Here is a 7,708-nt window from a genome sequence, read left to right on the forward strand (position 1 = left end):
AATTCCCTGTCCTTGTGAAACTTCCATTGTAGTAGGAGGAATGAGACCAGCAAATGAGTAAGTGCATAGAAAGCAGAATAATGAGTGATGCTGGGAAGAGAGGATCCCTTTCTATTTTGTTTTATGCCTTTAACAACATTCTAAACCGCACAGGTCTTATCAGACTAATAAATGGGACCATGACATAAAAAAGATTAAGAGCCTTCCTTGTGTAAAAATTGTGTAGGCCTAGATGAACAAGGGTTTTGGAGACCTGGCATAAATCTATTATAGGAATGAGAGAAGACATATCCAAATGCACAGACAGGAAAGGGATAGATCGAATCAGATGAGGAAGTAGTGACTGTTCAATTGCCAAGTGCTGTCAAGTGAGGCTAGGAAGGTAGATCAGAGTTGGGAATGACTCAATGTCAAGTTACAGTTAGTATTTCATATGGAAACAAACAAGGAGACACTGAAAGATCTTGAGGAGTGTCATGATCGGACTTGGTATTCAAAAGATCATTCTGGCAGGTGTGTGTAGGACAGCTTAGAGAAAAGGCTGGTAACAGGCACACACAGTAGGGAGACTGTTAAAGAAGTCTAGACAAAAGATGAGTGTCCCACCTCAGGTAGCATTAGGGAGAAGAAAAGCTCCATGGGAGATATTTCTTTTGTTTTTTTCAGGGCAATGAGGGTTAAGTGACTTGCCCAGGGTCACACAGCTAGTTAAATGTTAAGTGTCTGAGGCTGGATTTGAACTCGGGTCCTCCTGAATCCAAGGCCAGTGCTTTATCCACTGCGCCACCTAGCCGTCCCCTATTAGGAGGTATTTCAAAGGTAAAAGTAACAGAACTTTACAACTGAGTAGATACAGGCAGCTGAGTAACAAGAGTCAAGGATGGAGCAGCGAGGTGGCGCAGTGATATAGCACTGTGATGTTAACTATTCTACTTAACCCTCATTGCTCTGGAAAAAAAAAAAGAAAAAAAGTCAAGGATGACAACTATATTCAGCTTCCTTTAAGACCACTTTTTAAAACAAAAACACTTAAAAACAATAAATTACAATATAGGAAACAAGATCAACAAGCAAAAACCACACACACCAAAAAAGGTCCAGTATATCAGTCCTAATCACTGCCACCCCTACTCTGCACAAGTGCCAAGGGGGAAGGACAGTGGTTATAATCATATATCTAAGGGGCAGCTAGATGGCGCAGTGGTAAAGCACCGGCCTTAGATTTAGGAGTACCTGAGTTCAAATCCGGCCTCAGACACTTGACACTAGCTGTGTGACCCTGGGCAAGTCACTTAACCCCAATTGCCTTACTAAAAAAATAAATAAAAATAAAAAATAATCATCTATCTAGGTGCTTACCCTAGGGGAAAAGAGGAAAGAATAGTGTATGATGTTAAAAACAGATTGATATGGGGACAGCTAGGGGGTGCAGTAGATCAAGCACTGGCCCTGGATTCAGGAGGACCTGAGTTCAAATGCAGCCTCAAACACTTGACATTTACTAGTTGTGTGACCTTGGGCAAGTCACTTAACCCTCGTTGCCCCACCAAAAAAAAAAAAAAAACCATACTGAAATGAAGAAAAGGTAAGACGAAGAAGCTTATGTGTCAATTGGCCTCAATCCTTGGTAAAGAAAGAGACATGGTCTTCAGCTGAGATAGGAGGGATGTGGAAGGTCAGAGGCACGAATAGAGAATGGAAGAGCTGGAAGAACTATAGTGGGGGGCCAGATTGGCAGTCCGTTAAAGAGCAATGAAAGGATTATAATTATTCTACATGCTGTGAGAAAGTAATGGGGTTCTATGAGACCCAGAGAGTCTGACCAGACCTTTCTTAAGGCCAGCCCAGAGTCAGGAGAATTTCAAAGGAAATGTGGTTGGACTTTGGACTGTGAATAGGGATTAAAACCACACCTACCTGAGGAGGGCTCTGACATCAGCCAGACCACCCTCAAATCCAGTAAACCAATAGATTTGAATGAGGCTTGCTTTGAGCTTTGAGCTTTGAGCAGTGTGGAAGAGCTACCTCTCCTGGACTGAAGGAAGTTTCTGCTCACACACGCTCCAACATGCTCTCTTGGCCTGAGACCCGGAGGAGGCAGCGGTGCCTTGCTCTCTCTCGCTATTCTATCCTAGGTACATAGGGCTTCTGAACTTTCGGAGCCACGTGTTCTCTCTTTACTAATATTTAATATGCTTTAATAAATGCTTGATGCCCCAAACTGGTGCTATAGCCTCTAATTTATAAGTAGCAATATATTAGAAACTCCAGCTAATTTTCCCTAAAACTTGGGACAGAAATAGGGTAACCCCATATAATTTTAAACGCCATAATAGAATGATTTTACATATGTATATTTGTGTTTTATGTAGTCATCTCTAAGGCAAGGTAGGGAGAGAAGGGGCAATAAACTCATGTGATAACTATTATATATTTAAAAGGAATAGCAAGTAGCATATAACATATTTGCAGTTTCATGTGCAGTTATCATTTTATTATACGATGTTATGGAAATGTTTGTTTTATTTCATAAATTAAAAAGAAAATAGATGAATAATTTTAAAAAGAAAAGAAAAACTTAGACTGAGGCAGTGCAAGTCACAGAAATTGAACCTAGGCAGAGCAAAGGGAGATCAGCATATACAGTAATTTAAAAAACAACAGCACTGAGAGACATCAGAATTCTTATCAGTACAGTGACTAATCATGACTTCAGAGGAATGATTGGGAACATGCCTCCTTCCTCTCAGCAGTGTCCTGTATAGGTGCAGAAAAAGGCGTAAGGGCCAGGGGTGGGGGTTGGGGGGGCCGGCTAGGTGGCGCAGTGGATAAAGCACTGGCCCTGGATTCAGGAATTCCCGAATTCAAATCTGGCCTCAGACACTTGACACTTACTGGCTGTGTGACCCTGGGCAAGTCACTTAACCCCCATTGCCCCGTAAAAAAAAGAAAAAAGAAAAGAAAAAGGCGTACATTGTCAGACATGGCCAATATCTTTTTGTTTTGTTTTGTTTTTTGCGGGGCAGTGAGGGTTAAGTGACTTGTCCAGGGTCACACAGTTAGTGTCAAGTGTCTGAGGCCAGATTTGAACTCAGGTCCTCCTGAATCCAGGGCTAGTGCTTTATCCACTGCACCACCTAGCTCCCCACTAAGGACAGTATCTTATTGAGTCTTCTCTAAGAGGGGAGGGGCAGTTAATAAATAAATCATGTCAACATAAAAGAAAAGGAAATAATCATTTACTGAATATCTGCTATGCACCTGGGGGTATATGGGGTGTTCAGAGAACACTAGCACCTCGATGTGGGCTGCTGAACCCTTTTCAGGGCTGCTTATCCACCTTTGGTATTCCCCTGTCACCTGACTCACCTATGGCTCCAAGAAGCTATAGCATGCATAGTGGCCACACCCAGGTAAAACCATCTCAGCAAACAGGTTCAACCAACTTATGGGTAACCAATGGGGCTCAAACCCATTGGTGCATTGAGAATGTCTCCCCAATCATGTGAAGACTTTCCTCAACAGAATGGATGGATGAGGGGACAGCTAGGTGGTTCAGTGGATAAAGCACGGGCCCTGGATTCAGGAGGACCTGAGTTCAAATCCGGCCTCAGACACCTGACACTTACTAGCTGTGTGACCCTGGGCAAGTCACTTAACCCTCATTGCCCCACAAAAAACAAAACAAAAAATGGATGGATGAGAATAATTTGTTCCAATGGCCATGAAAGCAACTGAAGCAGGTGCTGTGGAGTGCTCAGAGCTTGGTCCGACATTGAAGATGCAAGGTCTTCCAACGTATCCTGGGCCATCCCCAGTCCTGACTGTTGTCCTGCCACTGGGCTTCAATGACTGGGAGAGTGAGGCTGACAACTCTGTGCAACTCTGCCTCATTTATTCCAGTTCATACACAAGACATCACCCATGATGTCCTTGGTCCTCTTCAAAAACAAAGAGCAACAACAGCCATGCACAAGACAAGAGTAAACAGTTCGCCTAGGGTTGAGTATTGAACTCATGTCTTCCTGACTTCAGACCCAGTGTTCTCTCCATTGTTCTGGGCCTGGAGATGAGGCTGATCTCTTCCAAGCCTTGGATGGGAAGGAAAGAAGTTGAGGACCAAAAATAGTGGTATTGCCTTTCTTTGTATAGAGATGTTGCCCTGCCAGTCCTTTGCACAAGGTGTAAGATCTTGTCAAGGCTTGTGTATTGGCATCTCGATAATGCTTCAGAGACCTGTGATTTCAGGATAACAGGACTCTGGCAGCAAGAAACTGGAAACAAGGTAAGTAAGTACCAAGTAAGTACAAGGTAAGTAAGTTCTTTGTGGTAGTAAGAAACCAGAGGGGCAGCTAGGTGGTGCAGTGGATAGAGCACCAGCCCTGGATTCAGGAGGACCTGATTTCAAATCCGGCCTCAGACACTTAACACTTACTAGCTGTGTGACCCTGGGCAAGTCACTTAACCCCAATTGCCTCACCAAAAAAAAAAAAAAGGAAACCAGAAAGAAATTCCCTAATTGATTGGAGAATCATTAAACAAATTGTAGTATATTAATGTAATGGGGTATTATTTTGGTAAAAGATATTGTGAATAAAAATAATTCAGAGAAATTGAGAAAGACATGTATGAATTGTATAGAACAACATAAGCAGATTCATTAGGGCTACACTAAAGTAAAGAAGAAAAAAAAAAAAGGCTAAAAGACCAAAACAGAGATGAATGCATCAACCAGTCTTGATTATTGAGAACTAATGATGAAAAGGGGCAGCTGGGTGACACAGTAGATAGAGCACTGGGCTAGGAGTCAGGAAGACTTGAGTTCAAATCCAGCCTCAGATACTTCCTAGCTGTGTGATCCTGGACAAGCCATTTAACCCTGTGTGCCTCACTTTCTTCATCTGTAAAAATGAGCTGGAGATGCAATGGCACAGAAGAGTTCCAGGGAACTCGTGATGGAAGAGGATCTCCAAATCCGGGGGAAAAAAAAAAAGAACTGCGGAGTATAGATGCTGAATGAAGCATACTATTTCTTTTGTTTTTGATGCTGTTGTTTTTTTCTATTTTGAGGTTTTCCATCATAGCTCTGATTTTTTTCTCTTATAACATGACTAATGCAGAAATAGGATTAATGTTATTATGTGTATATATATATTATGTATATATATATATATATGTATATATGTATATATAACCTATATCAGATTACCTGCTGTCTAGGGGAGGGGGGAGGGAGGGAGGGAGAAAAATCTGAAATTGTAAAGCTTGTATAAACAAAGGTTGAGAACTATCTTTACATGTAATGGAAAAAATAAAATACTTTATTAATTTAAAACAAAAACAAAAAAAAGACTGGTGGACAAGGCAAAATAAAAAAAAAATGAGCTGGAGAAGGAAATGGCAAACCACTTCAGCATCTTTGCCAAGAAAACCCCAAAAGGGGTCATGAAAAGTCAGGCATGATAGAAAATGACTAAACAATAATAATGTTGAAAAATGGCTCTTATTAGTCAAGAGGTGGTTGACTACAGGCACAAAATAAAGCATGTTCTGTCAGACATGATGTGTCAGATTGGGGTTGGGTTTTTTCCAATTGTTTTTTGTTTTTCCCCCTAAATGTACTTGGTTACAGGAGAGGATTCTATTAGGAGACTATTCTTGAGAAATGAAAACATGGATATGTTTTTTAAACCATCATGTTTTTTTAATGTGATTTCATATGGGTAAGTACTATCTTCCTGACAGATTGCAACCTTGCCACACCTTAGAAACATGGGATTATATATTTAGTGCTGGAAGAGATCTAAGAGGTCATCTTATCTACCCTTATCATTTTACAGGTGAGGTAATTGAGCCCCAGAAAGGCTAAGCATCTTATCCAAAGTCACACAGATAGTAAGTGGCAAGGCCAGAATTGAAACATCAGTCCACTGATGCCAAGTCCAACACTTTTTCCACTGTTGTCACAGGTACTAAGCTGCTACACAGCAAGGGAAATTAAATTATCTTCCAAGTCAATATTTATTTTCCTGAATGACACACCTGGAACAATTTTATGATATGCTAATCCCAAGAGGCAGCGAGGTAGCTCAGTGGATAGAGCACTGGTCCTAGAGTCAGGAAGACCTGAGTTCAAATCCATTCTCAGATACTTAGTAGCTTTGTTACCCTGGACAAGTCACTTAACCTCTGTTGGCCTTAATCCACTGAAGGAGGAAATGGCAAACTACTCTAGTATTTTTGCCAAGAAAACCCCATGGACAGTATAGTCCACGGAATCATGAAGAAATAGAACAATCCCCTCGGTTGTCATGGGTCAACAAGATGGTGAATCAATAAAAATGTGGTTTTTATTAGTTGGCTGTCACATATGCAGCCCGGAAGGAAAGTGAAATACTGAGTTCTTGTGAGTAGAAACTAATGCAAGGCTAAATTAATGCTTTGCCAGATGTCCTTATGCAAGTGGCTTGTGCTCCAGTTGCCTCTGGGAAATGTAGTGACGGTTTACCTGCAACAGCCCAGGAAGAGAAGATGTTTTATCAATATTATTATAATTCTATCCAGCCTCTTAGGAAAAAACTAGACATGGGAACCATATTCAGGAGCTTTTCACAAGAAAGGACTTGATGTTCCTAGCTTTCACTTACGAACATAGAGGCAGGCAGTAGCAATTCAAATGAACACAGTAACTAATTACTCTAATGATGAAAATCACTAACCATATGCTGTTTGCACTGTGATTGTGCCTCCAAATTAACTTCAAAAAATAGAATATCTTAGTAATGGGGACTGAACACACGGCTTTATCATTATTAAAAGTAAGGATTCCTAGGGGCGGCTAGGTGGCGCAGTGGATAAAGCACTGGCCCTGGATTCAGGAGTTCCTGAGTTCAAATCCGGCCTCAGACACTTGACACTTACTGGCTGTGTGACCCTGGGCAAGTCACTTAACCCCCATTGCCCCGCAAAAAAATCCCAAAACAAAACAAAACACAAAAGTAAGGATTCCTCTTTCTCTCACCCCCAGGCCTGTTGATTTCATCCTTACAACCTCTCTCACATACGCCCTCCTCTCTCCTCTGACCCCCATCACCTCATGCCTGGATTACTGCAATAGCCTGCTAATGTCTGCCTGCCTGCCCCAAGTCTCTCTCCACTTCAATCCATTCTCTATTCAGTCATTAAAGGGGTTTTCCTAAAGCACAAGTCTGATCATGTGATACCCTCACCCCCTATGCCCAAAACTCTGTAGCCTCCTATTGCCTCCAGGATCAAATGCCAAATGTTCCTTTACATTCAAAGCCCTTCATAACCTAGCACCTTCCTACCTTTCCAGTCTTCTTACACTTTGATCCCCAACATAGACTCTTCAATCCAGTGACACTGGTGTCCTGGATGGAATGCTCTCCTTTAAGTCCCAACTAAAATCTCCTCTTTTACTGGAAGCCTTCCCTAAACCCCTCATAATTCCAGTGCCTTCCCTCTACTAAATATTTCCTATATATCCTGTTTATAGCTTACTTTGTATATATTTATCTTCATCTTGTCTTCCCTGTTAGATTATAAGCTCTTTGAGGACAGGGACTTTTTTTTTCCTTTTTTTGTATCCCCAGCACTTAACAGTGCCTGGTACATAGTAGGCATTGGATAAATGTTGATTGGTTGATTGAAAAGGTATTGGTTTGCTTTGTTTCACTGCACTTGGTTA

The sequence above is a fragment of the Dromiciops gliroides genome, chromosome 1 (assembly GCF_019393635.1).
Source record: "Dromiciops gliroides isolate mDroGli1 chromosome 1, mDroGli1.pri, whole genome shotgun sequence".
NCBI lineage: Eukaryota > Metazoa > Chordata > Mammalia > Microbiotheria > Microbiotheriidae > Dromiciops > Dromiciops gliroides.